This window comes from Bubalus kerabau, chromosome X (genome assembly GCF_029407905.1).
Source record: "Bubalus kerabau isolate K-KA32 ecotype Philippines breed swamp buffalo chromosome X, PCC_UOA_SB_1v2, whole genome shotgun sequence".
NCBI classification, from domain to species: Eukaryota; Metazoa; Chordata; class Mammalia; order Artiodactyla; family Bovidae; genus Bubalus; species Bubalus kerabau.
In genome coordinates this window covers 131,531,869-131,553,581 of record NC_073647.1, presented here as the reverse complement: position 1 = coordinate 131,553,581, position 21,713 = coordinate 131,531,869, and the positions used below count along the sequence as shown (strand labels likewise).

General features: G+C 43.0%; 1 long non-coding RNA gene across 9 annotated transcripts in view; it reads left to right on the top strand.

Annotated features, from left to right (window-relative positions):
* Nucleotides 1-21,713, top strand: part of LOC129640305 (uncharacterized) — a 76,880-nt gene that overhangs the window by 45,209 nt on the left and 9,958 nt on the right. For 6 of the 9 annotated variants that reach the window (XR_008708734.1, XR_008708738.1, XR_008708735.1 and 3 more), the window contains exons 2-6: nucleotides 13,766-15,326; nucleotides 16,229-16,553; nucleotides 16,874-18,436; nucleotides 19,369-19,449; nucleotides 20,082-20,726. This is a non-coding gene — a long non-coding RNA (uncharacterized LOC129640305). Of the gene's footprint in view, nucleotides 1-13,765; nucleotides 15,327-16,228; nucleotides 16,554-16,873; nucleotides 19,450-20,081; nucleotides 20,727-21,713 lie in introns of all 9 variants that reach the window. The other 3 variants (XR_008708736.1, XR_008708741.1, XR_008708740.1) reach the window with 3 other exon arrangements.

The following is a 21,713-nucleotide window of genomic DNA, read 5'->3' as shown; positions in this document are numbered from 1 at the left end:
TTTTATTTTTTAAACTTTACATAATTGTATTAGTTCTGCCAAATATCAAAATGAATCCGCCACAGGTATACACGTGTTCCCCATCCTGAACCCTCCTCCCTCCTCCCTCCCCATTCCATCCCTCTGGGTCATCCCAGTGCACCAGCCCCAAGCATCCAGTATCGTGCATCGAACCTGGACTGGCAACTCGTTTCATACATGATATTTTACATGTTTCAATGCCATTCTCCCAAATCTTCCCACCCTCTCCCTCTCCCACAGAGTCCGTAAGACTGTTCTATACATCAGTGTCTCTTTTGCTGTCTAGTACACAGGGTTATTGTTACCATCTTTCTAAATGCCATATATATGCGTTAGTATACTGTATTGGTGTTTTTCTTTCTGGCTTACTTCACTCTGTATAATAGGCTCCAGTTTCATCCACCTCACTAGAACTGATTCAAATGTATTCTTTTTAATGGCTGAGTAATACTCCATTGTGTATATGTACCACAGCTTTCTTATCCATTCATCTGCTGATGGACATCTAGGTTGCTTCCATGTCCTGGCTATTATAAACAGTGCTGCGATGAACATTGGGGTACACGTGTCTCTTTCCCTTCTGGTTTCCTCAGTGTGTATGCCCAGCAGTGGGATTGCTGGATCATAAGGCAGTTCTATTTCCAGTTTTTTAAGGAATCTCCACACTGTTCTCCATAGTGGCTGTACTAGTTTGCATTCCCACCCACAGTGTAAGAGGGTTCCCTTTTCTCCACACCCTCTCCAGCATTTATTGCTTGTAGACTTTTGGATCGCAGCCATTCTGACTGGTGTGAAATGGTACCTCATAGTGGTTTTGATTTGCATTTCTCTGATAATGAGTGACGTTGAGCATCTTTTCATGTGTTTGTTAGCCATCTGTATGTCTTCTTTGGAGAAATGTCTATTTAGTTCTTTGGCCCATTTTTTGATTGGGTCATTTATTTTTCTGGAGTTGAGCTGTAGGAGTTGCTTGTATATTCTCGAGATTAGTTGTTCAGGCTCTACTACAAAGCCACAGTTATCAAGACAGTATGGTACTGGCACAAAGACAGAAATATAGATCAATGGAACAAAATAGAAAGCCCAGAGATTAATCCACGCACCTATTGGCACCTTATCTTTGACAAAGGAGGCAAGAATATACAATGGATTAAAGACAATCTCTTTAACAAGTGGTGCTGGGAAAACTGGTCAACCACTTGTGAAAGAATGAAACTAGAACACTTTCTAACACCATACACAAAAATAAACTCAAAATGGATTAAAGATCTAAACGTAAGACCAGAAACTATAAAACTCCTAGAGGAGAACATAGGCAAAACACTCTCTGACATACATCACAGCAGGATCCTCTATGACCCACCTCCCAGAATATTGGAAATAAAAGCAAAAATAAACAAATGGGACCTAATTAACCTTAAAAGCTTCTGCACATCAAAGGAAACTATTAGCAAGGTGAAAAGACAGCCTTCAGAATGGGAGAAGATAATAGCAAATGAAGCAACTGACAAACAACTAATCTCGAGAATATACAAGCACACTTTTCAAAAGAGAGATTTGTAGAGCAAATTGGGGAGCAGGAGTAGGAAAGGAAGAATGGATCACTACTTAAAAATTTTATTCCTCACTTGGTACTGGGCCCTTTTCCATTGGGGGTAAAAATGTACAACTTAAACAATACAGGTTTTTTCCCTCAAAAACATGAATGACTGAAATATAACATTCTAAGCATAATATTGAATACTTTCTTTACTTAGATCATTATAATGTGTTCCTTTAAGTGTTTTTATTTTAAGAATAAGAATAAAGAATTAAACTGTGATCTTATTTTTGAAAATTAAACTGTAGCTCATAACAGCTTAACCATTCTGTGACTGGTGCATAAAGATTTCTGGCTATGTAAGTGTCATATTTTTATATTCAGCCAAGTAACACACTAATTAAAATGAAAAGAAATCAGTCGGTGATAGTTCGCTTCGAGTGTTCACATGAATGTCACCTTTTCTCTCTTTTAGTGAGACAATTATTCACTCAATAAATATTCACTAAGGCAATATTAATCGGAAAGAAAAGAAAAATCAAGAGAGGGTTCTGCTTAAAGAATACATTGTAAGATACCTGCATAAGTACTTTAATACATACTAGAATGTGGTGAGTATGTCCCTGGGTATGATGGAACTTTAGAAAAGGGAGAAATTACTGTCACATATAGCAATCTGGTGTGACTTGATGGTTGACTTGGCATCTGAGCTACACCTTGACAGATGGTTTAGTTTGGGATTGATGAGATGGCGTCACTGCAAGAGTTGAGATAAAGCCACTGAGGTGCAGAGACTGAGTATATATTCAGGGAAAACTAGGTAATTTATTTTGATTAGAACATAAGTGTTTGAGAAAAAAACAATGGGAGATAATTTTGAAAAGACATTATGAAGATGGCATAATATCTTGAATGCTGGCTATTGCATTGTGATTTTATTTTGTTGGTTATTTGTGATTCATGGAGTATTTTTTTTAAAGACATTGTTATGAGCAGTGCTATGCTTTACAAAGTTTACAAAATAGATTATCTAGATAAGCACTAAGGCTGGTTTGCTGGGGGTTTTTGGATTTTTTTTTGGCCATGTGGCATGTGGGATCTTAGTTGCTTGACCAGGGATTGAACCCACATGTCAAGCATTAGAAGCATGGAATCGTAACCACTGGAGCACCAGGAAAGTCCCTAGGCTGAGTATTTCTAGTACCAGTGAGAGTCTAAGATTCTAAAATCTTAGATCGCTGGGCTCAGGAAGATTTAGATAGTCTTACTTAATGACTGATCGAGAAAGTTCATCCACCAAGCTATTTCTACTTTTGTGCTGTAATATTTGATGTGAAATTAATATTTTTTTCTTGTTTTACTTTATTTAAAGAAAGGTTTTAATATGTTTTGTAAGGAGTTAACTGAAATATATAATTATTGCCTTCTAGGTTACTAGAATAAACTGCAGTGTGAAATATTAAAGCTTTCTAGTGCATTACAATAATTATAAAATATATCATTTGAACATAAATTTGTGTTAAATTTGCTTCAGATATAACATTTTTCCTCAGTATAGTTACAAGTCAGTACACCTTCAGGATATCTCTGCTAATCTCAGATTAAGGAATTGGAATCACACTATAGACTAATTTAGTGTTTCATATGAGACTATTGAGACTATTAGTTTTATTTCATTTTTAAACAAAGCCATACTCATAAAGAGCTTCATTTTATTTATCATATGCATTATTTATTGAATTAATTGAGTTATGCAGTTGATACTAATTTAGATAAATACTAAAAATGCAAACTAAGTAAACTTAATAATTTGCCACACGAGTGCTCATGCACTAAAAAATGACTAAAGAAGTAGCAAAATCTGGTTGTAAGTGGTAGTCCATTCAGTTCAGTTCAGTTGCTCAGTCATATCTGACCCTTTGCGATTCATTCATGCTGCATGAATCGCAGCATGCCAGGCCTCCCTGTCCATCACCAACTCCCAAAGTTTACCCAAACTCATGTCGAGTTGGTGTTGCCATCCAGCCATCTCATTAGTGGGAACCAAATCAGTTCTTAGTGACATGTAATCTTGTTATATTGCAATAGCTAGTGGATACTTTTTATTAAAAGCCAAAAGTCTGTAACATCTTAATTATGCATTTTATTTAGGAAATAGCATTAAACCTGTATAAAAACCTGTAGCATAGAAATTTTGGAACCTGAGAGTGATCAGGCTTTGTAATTCTTAGGAAGTGATGAGATTTTCCATTTTAATGGTTAGCAGTTTTGCATCTGTGAAGTTGCAGCTACTATGGTATACTTCACCTTTGGTATCTTTTCAGTTGAGATGTTAATATTTGGGAGCAATACAGGACTGGATAATGGATTTGATACAAGAGGTTAAAAAAATAGAGTTAAACTGACTTTCTCAATTTTGGCTAGTATAACAGAATGGCTTAGCGGCTGATGTCTTAGTCAGCTAAGGCTGTTAATCAAAGTACCATAGACTAGGTGGCTTATAAAAAAATGGAAATTTAGTTCTCACAGTTCTGGAGCCTGAAAGTCTAAGATCAAAGTGCTGGCATGATCAGGTTATGATGAGGGTCCTCATCTAGATTGCAAACTGCTGCTGTCTTCTTGTATCCTCATATGGCAGAAAAAGGACAAAAGAGCTCTCTGGGGTCTCTATTATAATGGCATTAATCCTGTTCATGATCCAGTTATCTGCCAAAGGCCCCACCTCTGTTAAGGTAGGATTTCAGCATATGAGATTGGGGAGGATACCACATTCAGTCCCTAACAGCTGCCATTTACAGAGATAGTGGAGTGTATAAGAAAAAACAGGGCTGAGAGATACAAATCTCAGTTTGGCCTTATACGGTTTTGAAATACCATTTATCCAACTAGGTAGAGATGGCAAGATCTCTCTAAAGGAGATCAGCCCTGGGATTTCTTTGGAAGGAATGATGCTAAAGCTGAAACTCCAGTACTTTGGCCACCTCATGCGAAGAGTTGACTCATTGGAAAAGACTCTGATGCTGGGAGGGATTGGGGGCAAGAGGAGAAGGGGACGACAGAGGATGAGATGGCTGCATGGCATCACTGACTCGATGGACGTGAGTCTCAGTGAACTCCGGGAGTTGGTGATGGACAGGGAGGCCTGGCGTGCTGCGATTCATGGGGTCGCAAAGAGTCGGACACGACTGAGCGACTGATCTGATCTGATCTGAGAGATGGCAAGAGTGCCATTGTATGTTGAGATGTGTAAGTCTGTGAAGGGGAAATGTATTTTGGGAGTTATTAGTATACACATTGCCAGTTGAAAACATAGAATTAAACTGGAGTTCTCAAGAAGACTGTGAAAAGAGGGGAAATGGGTGTCCTAGGATTAAGGTATGGGGTATTTAATCACTTATTGGCCTGGTAAGGGAGGTTGATCTTAGAAACAAGATTAAGGAAAGGCATCCAAAAAGTGTAAAAATGTTCAGAAGAGGGACTATCATAGTAACTAAGGGAGCTACTGAGATTAAAAGTGCTACTGAGATTTAGATGAGAATTAGTTAATGATAATAATGTTTAACATTTATTGAATGAATATTGTTTGCCTGGTACTAAGTACTTTACCTGGATTGATTCATTAGTTTTCATTAATACCATGAGATGAATAGTACTGTCTTCATTTACAGATGAGGAAAACGAGGCTGAGAGAAAGTAAGAAACATACTCAAATTAAGACTGTTAGTAAGTGGTGCATATGGGATTAGAACCCAGGTGATGTGAATCCAGAGATTGGATACTTAGCCCGTATGCCCTGTTCTATCCAAAGGGTCTGAAAAAATATCCACTGATTTTTTCTTTATTATGAAGAACAAACCGGGATTTATCAATCCAGAAAAGACTGAAGGCTGTTGAAGATGTGCTTTCTTCTACATACGTGTTTGAGGTTCTTTTGAGTGATAGAATGAAGTAATATTGACTTCACTAGAGCCTACAAGTTTGAGGAGTCATGTAAAGGTCCTGAGTGACAGGAGAGCAAAATAAGTGATAATGTACATGGAATTTTGGTTGGTTTTGACATTGCGGTAAAAAAAAAAAAAATGACATTCCAGTTTTGCTTTAAGAAGATTAAGTCCAATCTCTAGCTTAGGCTAAAGTTGCATAAGCAAATCATATCAAAGAGTGTCATTTTCAGCTGCCCCATAGATTGATTGATATTGGCTTCTTTGATATAAAACTCAGTTTTTAAAAATTTGGAACTTTAACTCTATGAAAATGGTAGAAAAATCTCTTCTAAATCTGCTGCCTAGCTTTCTTCTGGAAGCTTAATTCTTTTCCACTGCCCTGATCTGTAGAAATTATTGTGTTATTGAAGGGGACCTCTGGCCTTCTTACCTGTTACCCTCTCATTCTTCTGGAATACTATGACATGTTGAAACAGGAGCATGTGCTCAAGTGTACCACGGCAGATTTAGTTGTGGATTCTGCCTGGAGAGTTTTAGTGAGGACTACTCCACACACAGTTAGGAATTTCCCTCTTATTTGAATTAAGCAAAGTGTGTTCACATTTGGACATCATTTATTCCTTCTTGTACTAGATATCTCTAAGACCACCTTCAAGATAGATGATTTCTTAGAAGAATTCCCAGAAACCAGAAAAGCTATTCAACTCACAAATATGGTTTATTGTGGCAAAGCATAGAGATTAAAATCAGGAAAGGGAAAAGGTGCTTAGGGAGAAGTTCAGGAGACACCAGGCATAAACTTCCAGCTATTTCCATTCCTGAGGAGTTCCACAGTCAGTTCTTGATTCTTCAAGCAATGATATGTGACAGCACATACCAAATGTTAACAATCTTGATCTATTGGCGTGGAGCAACTCATCTCCATCACTGACCTTAGCTACTCAGTCTTTAAGCCTCCATGGAGATCAAACTGAGACAGTACACCTCAGAGCTCCAGGCATACACAGACATACACCACAAACAACCACTGTTAGAGTCAATATCTGGTATGGCCCAATGCATCAAACGTACAAAGACACTCTCACCAGGCAGGATAGTCCAGAGGCTCGGAGGCTACATCCCAGGAGCTGGACAAGGACCAGTCTGAAAGACCATAGGCAAGTGAAGGTTTGGGCAGTCTGGGTCTTGCAGTTAACCATGACTGCACAGTATATGCATATATGTCTAGTATTTTTGTCCTATATAGTTTCTTAGTGTTTTTTTAATATATGAAAATGATTTCCAACTATGTGTTTATTTTTCTATTTTATAAAACACTTGTTTCAATTCTAATAACTTTGTTGTCCCGCTTTGCCTATAAATATCTGTAATCATAACTATTTACACATCAATGAAATAATTATCTTGGAGTACTTTCTGATATTGTTAGGCCTTATTTCTTATTTTTGTCTGGTTAAATTGATTTGAACCTCTGGGAAGGCTTTTAGATCACTGGGGTGATAATTTTCTCATTGATTACTAAACATGAGAAAACAGACAACCCTTTAGCATATGCAAAAATTTAACATGAGAGAACACAGAATATACATTTTTATGAGTTAAATAGTTACTGTGATCAGTTATATATAAGAGATTGAAAAATGTGACAAGTTCTTATGTAGTTCTATTTCACTAATTCAGAAAATAAAAAAATAATATATTCTAGGAAAAAATTATAAAGTGCTTCAGAAATGAGAAGAAAAAATAATGCAACATGATAAGTACTGAGTAATATAAGACAGTAGACAATCTAGAAAACACTAACAAAGACATGACAATAAAAATTGAGTGCAAATAATTGATTAATTATGCATTTGTGTTTTGCTTTTCTCACTGTTCAGTCAGCAATTTTTTTGTGCCCCTTTAAGAAACAACCCCAAATATCAGTCCAAGTTAAAACTGACACTTCTCTACACTCCAAGGGAGAAAATACAACTCCATCAATCATTTATCCATCCTCCTGGCCAAAGTGCTTGGTCTAGGGGTGAGTCCATAATCCCCATTAGGTTGTTTTCTTGACATTGATGGAAAGACATGTTTTTTTCCTGTTGCATTTGGTAAAGTTGGACAGTATACGCCAAGAGCAGAGGCTCACAAGCCTACTGCACAATAAATCCCAAGGGGATTATTGTTACCATCTTTCTAAATTCCATATATATGCGTTAGTATACTGTATTGGTGTTTTTCTTTCTGGCTTACTTCACTCTGTATAATAGACTCCAGTTTCATCCACCTCATTAGAACTGATTCAAATGTATTCTTTTTAATGGCTGAATAATACTCCATTGTGTATATGTACCACAGCTTTCTTATCCATTCATCTCTGTGGGAGAGGGAGAGGGTGGGAAGATTTGGGAGAATGGCATTGAAACATGTAAAATATCATGTATGAAATGAGTTGCCAGTCCAGGTTCGATGCACGATACTGGATGCTTGGGGCTGGTGCACTGGGAGGACCCAGAGGGATGGAATGGGGAGGGAGGAGGGAGGAGGGTTCAGGATGGGGAACACATGTATACTTGTGGTGGATTCATTTTGATATTTGGCAAATCTAATACAGTTATGTAAAGTTTAAAAATAAAATAAAATTAAAAAAAAAATCCCAAGGGGAATTTTTAATACACCTGTTACCCAGGTCACAACCTATATCAAGTAAATCAGAGTTTCTGGTTTATAAACTCTGTGCTTCAGGTGTGTTTACAGACTCGCTAGAGAATTCTAATTGGCAGTCAGTGTTAGAAAACCTGTGGTCCAGAGAGTAGTGGTTCTCTACCTTTGGTGTGGATCTGAATCCTGGTGTCCTGAATAAAATCCAGATTGTTTGGCCCAACTACACCATTTGAGTTTCTTTTTCATTAGGTGGGCTGGGTGGGACTGGGAATTTGTAGTTCTCTTAATTGCCTAGGTGATGCTGATTCTAGGACCAGACAGTGAGAATGATGCTTTGCTTCTGAAGAGAGAAAAAAATTGAAAGTTAAAAAAAGGACAGAAATCTCAGGTAATTGAAATGCACAGGTAGATCTGGATGGTGGACCTCATGAGAACTTGCGTTTCTTAGAAGGTTACAGTTTATGTCACTGTGGCTTTTTACTGATCACATTTTGAGACTGACATTTGGTCATTATAACTAGTCATGGTATCTCCTGTGTTGTATACTAAAGCTTAGAAGTTTCATCTCAAGGTATTCAAATATTTCTAGTCTAACAATAAAGAAATAGGATGAGAATTAAACAGTTTACTTGAAGCCCCTGGGAAAGTAAGTGGCAATCACTGCTGCTTTGTGGTACCTTCAGGCATCTCTGCACACCTCTTGGGGAAGATGGAAAAATGCACCAGGTGTGCCAACAATTAAAGTGTGGGGAGTGAAGGTATCGTGAGTCAGATAGCTTGAATACCTGCATGGCTCTGGATGTTGAAAGCCATAACTCCAGATTCCCAAGGCCAAAACCATTCATGCCAGGCAGCCTTCTGTTCTAAAGTGAGGTGCTCCTTTATCTTGCCAGGGACCTGACCAAAAGTGGTCCTACAGTCGTTTGCTTACTTCTCAACCCAGAGACATATAAGAGATGAGGTGGAAAAAGTGGAAAGAGTATTGCTAGGGGCTTGTTCAAGATAGCAATGTTCTCTATCCACATGGTGAAGGGAGAGAGTCTGCTTTCCCCTTGTTTCACACCAAGTGCAAGTGGCTTCAGAAAGTCCACCCCCAGGGAAGCCAGCTTGGTAGTAAACTCTGAAGATACAGTGAGTGACCTTTGACTTTTTACAGTAAAGAGACTCCAAGAGAAAATCCACTAATTCAAAGATCCCTCCATGGTGGCTCAGAGGTTAAAGCATCTCTGCCTGCAATGCGGGAGACTCGGGTTTGATCCCTGGGTTGGGAAGATCCTCTGGAGAAGGAAATGGAAACCCAGTCCAGTATTCTTATCTGGAGAATCCCGTGGAGGGAGGAGCCTGGTAGGCTACAATCCACAGGGTCACAAAGAGTTGGACACGACTGAGCGACTTCACTTTACTTGAATTTTAGATTTTTATTTGAATTATTAAACTTTTCTCTGAGTACAAGCAGAAGGTTACCACCCCAAAAACCGCTGAAGGAAGTCATACATGTGCTGTTTTCTGTATGCACACTTAAGGCTCATGGAGTGGTGGGACGAAGTAATATTGGCTGTTCTGCAGTGTTCAAAATGTCAGCAATCAAGACAGGTTTCTCTCAGGTGAAAAGAGCACAGTACTTTTCGATTGGACTTTCGATTTGGACTTTCAATTGGACTTTCGATTGGACTTTCGATTAGTTCTCAAACATCATGATATGATATGTCAGGAGAGTGTGTAATTTCCTTGGTTCTGTCTTGCCACAACAAATATTTGAAATGGTGGACCAGTGTTACAGCTCTGTTACAGCTCAGAGTTTCATTCAACAAACAAAGGATAGTACACCCTTCAGGCATGAGGGTGGGCCAACCATAGAAGAGAAGCCTCAATCTTGGCTTCCTCTTTTTTGTCTCCTCCCCCCGAGCCTGACCTGTGCAAATTGGGCTAGCCAAGAAGGGGGTGTGTTTGTTTCACCTGAAGTTTTTACTCCAATACATGGATTTTCCTTTTGTTCCATTTTTGTGGGCTTTTCACTTTCTTTGTCTTTTAGCCACTGCCATTTTGGACTCCTTTTTCCTATTCTAACTACCTAACAATGATAATCATGATCAAACAAAAGGGTGTTATCACATAGAAGGCTGTTGAAAACCTCAGATAGCTGGACACCCCTCCCCACACCTTCTACCATCCAGTTCAGTTCAGTTACTCAGTCTTGTCCGACTCTTTGTGACCCCATGGACTGCAGCACGCCAGGCCTCCCTGTCCATCACCAACTCCCAGAGTTTACTCAAACTCATGTCCATTGAGTTAGTGATGCCATCCAACATCTCAATCTCTGTCGTCCCCTTCTCCTCCCGCCATCAGTCTTTCCCAGTATCAGGGTCTTTTCAAATGAGTCAGTTCTTCTCATCAGGTGGCCAAAGTATTAGAGTTCCTACTTTCTACGCTTAGAATTTCTGATTGAAAAGATCTGAAGTTGAGGCTGAGGATTTTCACTTCTAAAGACTGCATAGATAATGGTGATGCTGTTGGTCTGGAGCCCACACTCTGAGAACCACTAGCTGAACATTAAGGGCTACTATTTGAAGTGAGATCATCTGAGAATAAAACCAACAGAGATAATACGGGAATTTAGAGAGTCCTGGTGATAGAATCTGAGCACTTAGATCAGGAATGCTAGAATAGCAAGGATTCTCACCATATGTTTACTTTTAATTTAAATTAAATTGCATAATTGAATTTTAAGTGAAAGCATCCAAAGCAAAACAGAATTCTAAATTAAAGCTGCATTAGAGGTTGCATTACTACTGAGTCTCCAGCCCCATACAGAGGTCAAACTGTCACAGCAAGACCCAAAGCCTCAGGCAAACAAAAGCAGACATTCCCATTGTTATCATAAGCTATCTGGTATGACCCAAAGCCTCAGGTGTATGCAGGCACTCTTATTAGGCAGGAGAATCAGAGGACTCCGAGTTTTTCTACAAGGAACTGGACAAAGGCTAGTCCTAAACAGCTTTGGTATGTGGGGACTTTAGGCAAACCAAGCATGCTGGGTTGGGACCTGTTACAGCCCAGTTTATAAATTCTTGTTATTTTATGTATGGTGTCCTTTATCCTGTATACTTTATTCAACAGTTTTGTTATGAATGAAAATGTTTTATAAAACTGTAAAGTATTAATTTGCTTCCTTATAAAATATTTATACTAATTATACTGAAGTTTGGTTGTCTGGTTGTGTTCACAAATAATTAAAATCATAATTATTTACATGTATACAAAAATCTGTCCAGATTACCTTCTAATATTGCTAAGCTTTAATTCTTAGTCTGCTGGAATCCATTTGTATTTGTGAGAAAGCTTTTAAATATTAGGGGTGTTAATATATTTGCATTGTGAACTTAAATGAGAAAATAGGGAAGCCTTCAGCCTGTTCAACAAACTTAACATGAGAGAAAGAGAATAAGCATTTTTATAAATTTAAAAAGTAGAATAGCAGTAATATTCAAGATATTTGAAAGTGTAACTTTTTGCAATTCTGTATCATTAATTAAAAAAATAATATTTTTCTAGAAAAACAGGAACTTAGATTTTGCTTCATGATTCACAACTAAAGGTGAATGTAGCCATGATGAGTCAGGTTTATCCTCTGAAAACACAAACAAAATAAAAACAAGTAGGCAAGCTAGAAAATACTAACAAAAACAGGACAATAAACATTCTTATCAAGTTGTTATTTAATGAGAAACTTACTGTTTATTCCCTTCCCCCACCCTGGTGCAGTTTATATTAATAAATCCACTTTGAGAACCATTCAGCCTGAATTTCAGGACAGGTTGTTTAGGAGTTGACACTACCCCATATGCTATAAATGAGAATGCAGAGGGGTCCATCAAGCAAACTTCTGTCCCCCAAGCCAAAGACCTTTGAGTTTGGCTGAGCAAATAGCCATGTTAGGGCAGTAAGAGGTCTTTTCCTGAGATTCCTAGGAAGATAAAGTCTCTTCCCATGTTACTTAGTCAAGTTTTACAGGATAGGCCTAAGGTTGTGGTTCCCAAACTAACTGCACATGTTAATGTCCAGGTAAAAGATTAAAACACCTGTCAATTAGGGCATACCACACCTCAAATTCATGAGAAATTCCAATTGTAAAAACCATGCATCAGTTGTTCCAAAAGAATCCACAGAGGATTCATGTTTATACATTATATTGAAAACAAGTCGTCAGGGAAATAGGTTTCTCAAAATTTGGCATGCATTGAAATTAATGGAGTGCTTATTATTAATAAAATCCACATTGATTGACCATACTCTCCCCTCAGACTCACTACCTGTATAGGTGTGGTGAGTAGGGTTGAGAATTGAAGTATTTACCACGTGCCCAGATATTACTGCTCTGAGGGCCATATTTTGAGAAGCACTGCTCCACTCTTAAGGGAAAGATTGAATATGCCACTTAAAAAATTGCACTGCTAATGATGAGAGTGTGTAGCGTAAGAGGTTTTTTACTTTGATTTCAAAGAATAGAATTTTAGGCTACTGAGGTCTTCCAGACAGGCTTGCACATATGGGCCACCTGGAAATTAGATTCCAAAGACTATGGCAGGTTATGCCAACGCTGATGTTTTGTGGAACACATTTTTTGAACTACTCATGAAAATTAAATACTCTCCTTTGAATATTTTTCTTTATTTAAAATTTATTTTATTTATTTTGGCTGCAACTGATGTTCATTGCTGTGCTCAGACTTGCTCTAGTTGTGACGATTGGGGGACTTTTCCTTGCAGTGCACAGTCTTCTCACTGAGGTGGCTTCTCTTTCTTGCGAAGCACAGTCTCTAGGGCTCACGGGCTATAATAACTGAGGAACAGAGGCTCAGGAGTTCTGGCTCTTGGGCCCTAGAACTGGGGCTGAGTACTTGTGACTCAGAGGTTGAGCTGCTTTCAATCATGTGGTATCTTCCTAGATCAGGGATGGAACTCATGTCTCATGATTGGCAGGCTGATTGTTTCCCACTCAGCCTTTTTGAAACAATATATGAGGGATTACTATTTCCTGATCATAGTAAAAACTTTTGATTCTGGAGAATACTTTAAAAAACCTTGGCACTCAGGGGAGGCCCTGGTGTGCTGATGGAAATGCCTGTGGGTGTACCAGGCCCCCTGAGAATTTCTGAGGCGGTAGTCTGCGTATCATGGGTGAGAATGTGCATGACTATGAGGTGGCCACCTCTTGCTGAGGAGGAGATAATGCAATTTGAGAACACATCCTCAACTCTAGAGTCAGGGTCTACATTTGCCAGAGGAAAAAGTTCCTGGTTTTCTGATCAGAAGGTAATGAAAAATCTTCTTCAAAGAAACAAAAGTGGTCAGCTATTACTGTGCATTTACACATATGTGAGTGTGTGTGTATGTATATGTGGACCCTCTGGAAATTTGTAATGTGAAGGATTTCTGTTAATGTTACTCCTCTTTAGAGAGGATACATTTGAGAGTATCAACAGTGTTTCCTCACCCTCCGTTGAATGTCGCACACTAAGTCTGACATTTGTTTAAAGAAGTCATGAAGAAAACTACCTGTTATTTTCCAGGAGTTATAGTATGGTTGTTGTTGTTTTGTCATATGATTTCAGTTTCGATGCCTGAGGACAGTGAGGAGATCACACCCATCGAGCAATAGAGAAGAAGCAGGGATGCCTGGCATGCTGCAGTCCAGGGGTTTCTCACAGAGTCGGACACGACTGGGCGACTGAACTGCAGAAGACGTATAGAAGCTGATGATCAGATGGAGTGACTGTCTCAAGACCCCAGATAAAGACTTTGAAGGCTTTGCATTGCACTCAGACATGCTGGAGCCCAAGCGTGGCTGAGAGTCCTGATGCGGAGAGAGTTTGCCGCTGTTGGGCATCCTGGCCTATGCCCGTCTGGGCAGCTCTACATCTTCTCTGTGGCCAGCCTGACCCAGGGCAGTACGCAGCCACTACTGCCCGGTGGCCAGTGGAGGTATGCTTCTTTGCCTCTTGGGAAGACGATAACCGCACAGAGCGTGCCAGCCATGATGAGTGTGGCCAGAGCAGTTGCCGAAGGGGTGACATGCCCCGCAATATTTGCAGGGTTTGAAACACTGCAAGCAAGAGCTCCGCTGCCTCATCACAGAGGTGGACTGCAGACTCTCCCTCCTGTTCTAAAGCCAGGTGCTCCTTTCTGTTGCCTAGGACCAGCCTGTGAAGGGTTCTTAGGTTGTGGATACAGCTTGTCGCGGGCAGCCATGTTCTATAGCCGCCTGGGAGGCGGAGACCACCTGCCTTTTCCTGGTTGCGAGTCCAGCACAAGAAGCTTCTGAAAGTTTGCCCGAAAGAGGCCAGCTCAGCCATCCCCTCGCTGCAGACACACTTGAGTGGCCTTGGGAACTTCAGAGGCTGTGAAACTCCCCCAGGTCATTCACTGGTCCCAGGATCCCTGGTTCACCTGTGGGCTCTATTCGCCCTAGGGATAATCCTTCCTTCAGAGTTTCTCTCTGAGAAACTGTGACTTGCAGAATTCAGGGACAGAGATCCTGGCGTACCAGAGCCCTAGGTTATTGCCAGGAGTCAGAGACGACTTGGCAACTAGGCAAGCAGTGCCCACCCTTGCTTGCTTTGGAAACCTAGCTCAGTGATTAGAGCCCCTGAAATCCCCAGGCAGTGTGGGCAATCTTCTTCCAAGTAGACACAGGGAGTATCCTTTCAACCTGTGTGACAAGTTGCTCTTCGAGAAAGAAGACTAGTCCGAAGGCTTCTTTAGAATGGTGGCCTCATCCGTGGCCCTGGCGAGTTAGCTTTTTTCAGTTGCTCAGTCATGTCCGACTCTCTGCATCCCGGCTCCTGTGTCCATGGAATTTTCCTGGCAGGAATCCTGGAGTGGCTTGCCATTTCTTTCTCCAGGGAATCTTACCCAACCCAGGGATGGAACCTGTGTCTCCTGCATTGCTGGAGGATTCTTTACCGTCTGAGTCGCAAGAGTCCTTCGGGAAGGTTTTCTCTGAGAATAAGCAGAGGTGGCAATCCTGGAGGCAGCTGAAGGAGGCCCCAGGCTTGACAGAGTCTGCCCGCCCAGGCGAGGCTCACCGAGTTCTTTGAAGGTGTGCTGTCAGTTGCCCAAGCGTCTGAGAAGACACACCACTGTGAATGACCCTCTGGATTTCCTCACACCCCAGTAAGTGTTCCCTGACGTGGAGTGTGGCTGCCTTTGCCCCGAGAGCATGCTTTGTAAGGGCAGACAGAGGAGTGTGGGACCCGGCTGTCCACCCTGAGTCGGAGAGGCCGTGTGTCCCAGGTGGGGTGTGGTTGTCTGTGTTCCCTCGGGCAGAGGTGATGCTAGAGCTGCTCCTTGGAGGACAAGTGGGGAAAAGCAGGGAGGCAGACTGGAATTCCGCCACCGAAAGGGGCACCTATGAGGAGCATGTCCGCCTAGGTGCATGCTCGGTCAGCTTACTGGGCTGGGCTTGCCTTTTCACAGTATCCCCGTACACTGCAGCGGTATCTTGTACACGTTCGACGTAAACAGTGCTTACCTGATTTCACCTCTGTAAACGTGGATTTGCCAGTGACCCGCTGGGAAACTAGAGAGTCAAGAACCAAGAGTCTGCTGTCTAGTTACCCCAGTCGGACCCATCTCACCCATTTTCAAACACTGAAATGAAATGACTTCCAGTTGCATTCTAGATGTGAGCAATAGTATTTCAGCATCAATTTCCTTCTTACGTACATGTGGATGACAAGGTGTGTCATGTCCATAGTAATCTGAATCATTTGTGGATAGCCCGCCTAACCAACAGCATGGGTGAGATGGGAAGGCTCCGGAAATCGTTCCTCCATCATCCAATCCACTGGGCGTTGAGACAGGCCGAGGACACAGTCAGGTTATTTTTCCCTGATGTCGATTTCTGAGAATCTGGGAAGTCAAGGTTTCCTCATGCCCTCTGCTCAAGATGGTGGGACGATGTTCTTGAGCCGGATCTGCTGCTTTCCCACACGTCATCCCCAGTGGTTTAGAAACCCCCTTGGTCTCCCTGTATCATATTGCCTTGTATGAATCGATTCTCCTGGATTTAACAGGTGTGTTCCTGTGCTATTTGCAAGATGTCCCAAGGTTTCCTGTTTCCTGATAGTATTATAGACAAGGCGTGAAGGCAGTCCTTTCCTCAAACCTTGGCTCTCAGGGTAAGCCCAGGTGTGCTTGTGGCAGTATAGCTTGGGTGCCCCGGGACCTCGTAAGAGTTTCTGAGGAGGAAGTCTACGTATCATGGGTGAGAATGTGCACGACTACGACGTGGCCACCTCTTGCCGAGGAAGAGACCACACGCATTGAAAACACCTCCTCGGCTTAAAGTCAAGGTCTACATTTGCCGGAGGAAGACGTTGCTGTTTTTCTGATCAGAAGGTAATGAAAAAGTTTATTGAAAGAAGCAAAAGTGGTCAGCTTTTACTGTGCCTTTACAGATACGTGTGTGTGCGCGTGTGTGTATGTGAGTGGAGGCGGGGGCGGGGGGGACCCTCTGGGAATTCGTAACATGAAGGATTTCTGTTAATGTGACTCCTTTTTGGAGAGGATATGTTCGAGAGTATCAACAATGTTTCCTCACCCTCCGTTGAATGTTGCACACTGAGTCTGACATTTGTTTAAAGAAGTCATGAAGAAAACTACCTGTTATTTTCAAGAAGTTATAGTATGGCTGTTGTTGTTTCGTCATATGATTTCAGTTTCGATGCCTGAGGACAGTACGGAAATCACACCCATCGAGCAATAGAGAAGAAGCAGGGATGCCTGGCGTGCTGCAGTCCAGGGGTTTCTCACAGAGTCGGACACGACTGAGTGACTGAATGGCAGAAGACGTATAGAAGCTGATGATCAGATGGAAGTGATTGTCTCAAGACCCCAGATAAAGACTTTGAAGGCTTTGCATTGCACTCGGACATGCTGGAGCCCAAGCATGGCTGGGAGTCCCGATGCAGAGAGAGTTTGCCACTGTTGGGCATCCTGGCCTATGCCCGTCTGGGCAGCTCTACATCTTCTCTGTGGCCAGCCTGAGCCAGGGCAGTATGCAGCCACTACTGCTCCATGGCAGGTGGAGGTATACTTCTGTGCCTCTTGGGAAAATGATAACTGCACCGAGCGTGCCAGCCATGAAGAATGAGGTGAGAGCAGTTGCCGAAGGGGCGATACACCCCTCAATATTTGCAGGGTTTGGAACACTAAAAGCAAGAGCTCCGCTGCCTCATCACAGAGGTGGACCCCAGACTCCATCCTGTTCTAAAGCCAGGTGCTCCTTTCTGTTGCCTAGGACCAGCCTGTGAAGGGTTCTTAGGTTTTGGATATGGCTTGTAGCGGACAGCCGTGTTCTTTGGCCGCCTGGGAGGGAGAGACTGCCTGTATTTTCCCAGGTTGCGAGTCTAGCGCAAGAGGCTTCTGAAAGTTTGCCCGAAAGAGGCCAGCTCAGCCATCCTCTCGCTGCAGACACACTTGAGTGGCCTTGGGAACTTTGGAGGCTGCAAAACTCCCCCAGGTCATTCGCTGGTCCCAGGATCCCTGGTTCACCTGTGGGCTCTATTCGCCCTAAGAATAATCCTTCCTTCAGAGTTTCTCTCTGAGAAACTGTGACTTGCAGAATTCAGGGACAGAGGATCCTGGTGCACCAGAGCCGTAGGTTATTGCCAGGAGTCAGAGACGACTTGGCAACTAGGCAAGCAGTGCCCACCCTTGCTTGCTTTGGAAACCTAGCTCAGTGATTAGAGCCCCTGAAATTCCCAGGCAATGTGGGCAATCTTCTTCCAAGTAGACATAGGGAGTGTCCTTTCAACCTGTGCGGACAAGTTGCTCTTCGAGAAAGAACACTAGTCTGAAGGCTTCTTTAGAATGGTGGCCTCATCCGTGGCCCTGGCGAGTTAGCTTTTTTCAGTTGCTCAGTCATGTCCGACTCTCTGCATACCGGCTCCTGTGTCCATGGAATTTTCCTGGCAGGAATCCCGGAGTGGGTTTCCATTTCCTTCTCCAGGGGATCTTTCCCAACCCAGGGATGGAACCTGTGTCTCCTGCATTGCTGGAGGATTCTTTACCGTCTGAGTCGCAAGAGTCCTTTGGGAAGGTTTTCTCTGAGAACAAGCAGAGGTGGAAGCCCCGGAGGCAGCTGAAGGAGGCCCCAGGCTTGGCAGAGTCTGCCCGCCCAGACGAGGCTCACCGAGTTCTTTGAAGGTGTGCTGTTGGTTGCCTGAGCGTCTGAGAAGACACACCACTGTGAATGACCCTCTGGATTTCCTCACACCCTAGTAAGTGTTCTCTGTCATGGCGTGTGACTGTTTTTGATCCAAGAGTGAGCATACTGTCTTTCTGGACACGGATTTTTCGCACTCTGCTGTCCTCTTGAGTCGTAGAGGCCATGTGTCCCAAGTAGGGCTTGGTTTTGTGTATTCCCTCTGGCAGAGGTGATGCTAGAGCTGTTCCTTGGAGGACAAGGGGCAGAAGCAGGGAGGCAGGCTGGAATTCCGCCACCAAAAGGGGCCCCTATTGGAGCATGTCCGCCTTGGCTCATTTTCAGTCAGCTTATTGGGCTGGTCTTGTCTTTTCACAGTATCCCCATAGACCAGTGGTATCTTGTACATGTTCAATGTAGACAGTGCTTAACTGATTTCACCTCTGTAAATGTGGATTTGCCAAAGACCCGTTGGGAAACTAGAGAGTCAGAAACCGTAAGCCTGCTGTGTAGTTACCAGAGTCACACCCACCTCACCCATTTTCAAACAATGAACAGAAATGAATTCCAGTTGCATTATAGAAGTGTAGCATCAATTTCATTCATACGTATGTATCAACGACAAGCTGTGTCACGTCCATAGCCATGTGATTACTTTCGTGGATGTCCCACCTTACAAAACAGCATGGGTGAAATGGAGAGTCTCCCAAAATCATTCCCCCATCATGTAAGCCAACGTCCCTTGAGAAGGACCAAGGACACTGTCTGGTTGCATTTATGTGAGGTCAGTCTCTGAGAATCTCGGAAGCCATGCTTTTGCTCATGCCTTCTGCTAAAGATGGGCTGACGATGTTTGAGTCATGATCCCCTGATTTTCGACATGTCATCTCCAACGTTTAAGAAACCCTGTGGTCACACTGTATCACCTTCAAATGAACCACTTCTCCAGGACTAACAGGCATGTCCCCTTGGTATTTGTAACATGTGTCTCAGTTTATTTTCTGATAGTATTTCAGACAAGGCATCGAGGCAATATTTCCTCAAACCCTGGCACTCAGAAGAAGGCCTGGTGTGCTTGTGAGAAAGCAGGTAGGTGCCCCAGGCTCCCCTCAGAGTTTCTGAGGAAGTGGTCTGCATGGTGTGTGTGAGAATGTGCACAACTACGAGGTGCCCAACTCTTGCTAAGTTGGAGACCACGTACTTTGTGAACAACTGCTCTGCTCTAGGAGTCAGAGTCTGCATTTCCAGTGAAAAGGTTGCTTGTTTTGTAAATGGAGGGAAGAAAGCAATTTTGTTACGTGAAAGTAAAAAACAAAATACCATAAGATGTTTCGCTTACTGTGGCCTTGCAAATAAGCCTGTGTCTTATGCCATGGTCCACAAGGTATCCTGAGACGTTTGTTTCTCATTGTATTTCCGTTGGCTGCCTAAGCAACATGTCAAAGCATGTGCAGTCCTACAGGACAAAAGTTGAGGACTGGACAGAAGTCAGTTGTCTGAGGCCCTTGGTGCAAGGTGGGAGAGCTCCAGTGGCCACCTGGAAATGCAGGAGCCAAGACCTGGGCTGGAGGCCACGATGGGGAGCAGGTTTGCAACTGCTGGAGGTCCTGGCCTGTGCCCCTCTAGGCCTCTCATCATCTTCTCCATACCCAACATGGGCCACAGTAGTATGCAGCAAGAGCTGCTCCATGGCGTTTCTGATGTGTATCCTTACCCTACAGGGGAAGATGGTGAGTGCACCGTGCGTGGCCACAGGAAAAAAATGTATGGCGAGTGAATGTGGGTGAGATGCACCCTAAATATCTGCATGGCATTGAGCACTGAAAGCAGTCGCTCTACTGGCTCATCACAGAGTCTGACCCCAGACTCCTAAGTACCCCCCATTGGAAAACGACCGGCCCCTCTGTCTTACCAAGGACGTGATTGAAACGGTCCTTCGATTTGGGGAATGGCTTCCTCAAGGCAGCTGTATTACCAGCCTCTCGGGAGGGGGAAGAGAGTCTGCTTTTCCTTTGTGTCAAGTCAAGAGCAGGAAACTTGGCTCAGCGGGGCCCTCACTGCAGACCCAGGGGTTTGCCTTTAGCCTTTGCAGACAGGACGCTCTACAGAAGTGTTCAGTAGTCCAAAGACTGCTTTCTGGAAGGTTGGCCTCATCGGTGGCATGAGCAATAGTCCTTCATGAGTGTTTCCTCTGAGAACAAGCAATAGGTGGCAACCCCGGAGGCAGCTGAAGGAGGCCCCGGGCTTGGCCATGTCTGCCCACCCAGGCGAGGCTCACCAAGTGCTTTGAAGAAGTGCTGTCAGCTGGTCGGGGGTCTGAGAAGACACACCACTGTGAAAGACCCTCTGGATTTCTGCACACCCCAGTAAGTGTTCCCTGGCATGGAGTGTGGCTGCTTTTGTCCCAAGAGTGTACTTTGTGATTGGGGACATGGGATTGTGGGACCCAGCTGTCCTCTGTGAGTCCGAAAGTCCGTGTGTCCCAGGTGGGGCTTGCTTGTGCGTGTTCCCTCGGGCAGAGGTGATGCTAGTGCTGCTCCTTGGAGGAGCACGTGGCGGGAAGCAGGGAGGTGGGCTGGAAAGCCGCCACCAGAAGGGGCATCTATGAGGAACACGTCTGCTTGGGCATGTGGTCGGTCAGCTTACTGGGCTGCCCTTGACTTTTCACAGTATCCTTGTACACCACAGCGGTATCTTGTGCACATTCAGTGTCGACAATGCTTAACCGAAAGCTTCTTTGGGAAACTACAGAGTCAGGAACCATGAGTCTGCTGTCTAGTTACCCCAGTCGGACCCATCTCATCCATTTTCAAACACTGAATGGATAGTATTAAAGTTGAATTCGTGAAGAATAGTATTTTAGCATCAATGTAGTTCATATGTACATAGTGACTACAATGTGTGTCAAGTCCGTAGCTATCTGATTACTTTGTTGACAGCCCAGCCTGCCTTACCATACAGTTTCCGTGAGATGGGAAGGCTCCCAAAATTGTTCCCCCATCATGCAGGTCAGTGTCCAGTGAGAAAGACCTAGGATGCAGTCAGGTTATGTTTCTGTGAATTTTATTTCTGAGAGTCTCAAAAGCAATGTTTCACTCCTGCCTTCTGCTAAAGATAGATGAATAATGTTTTTGAGTCACAATCCCCTGATTTACCACAGATCACCCCCCAAAATTAAGAATCCCCTTTGTTCTGGCTATTTCACCTTGAAATGAATCCGTTCTCCTGCAGTAACCGACATGTTAGCATTTTGTTTATAAATTGTCCCAAGATTTCTTATTTTCTGATAGTATTACAGACAGGGTGTCAATGCAATAATTTCCTCAAACCTTGGCACTCAGGGGAAGCCCTGA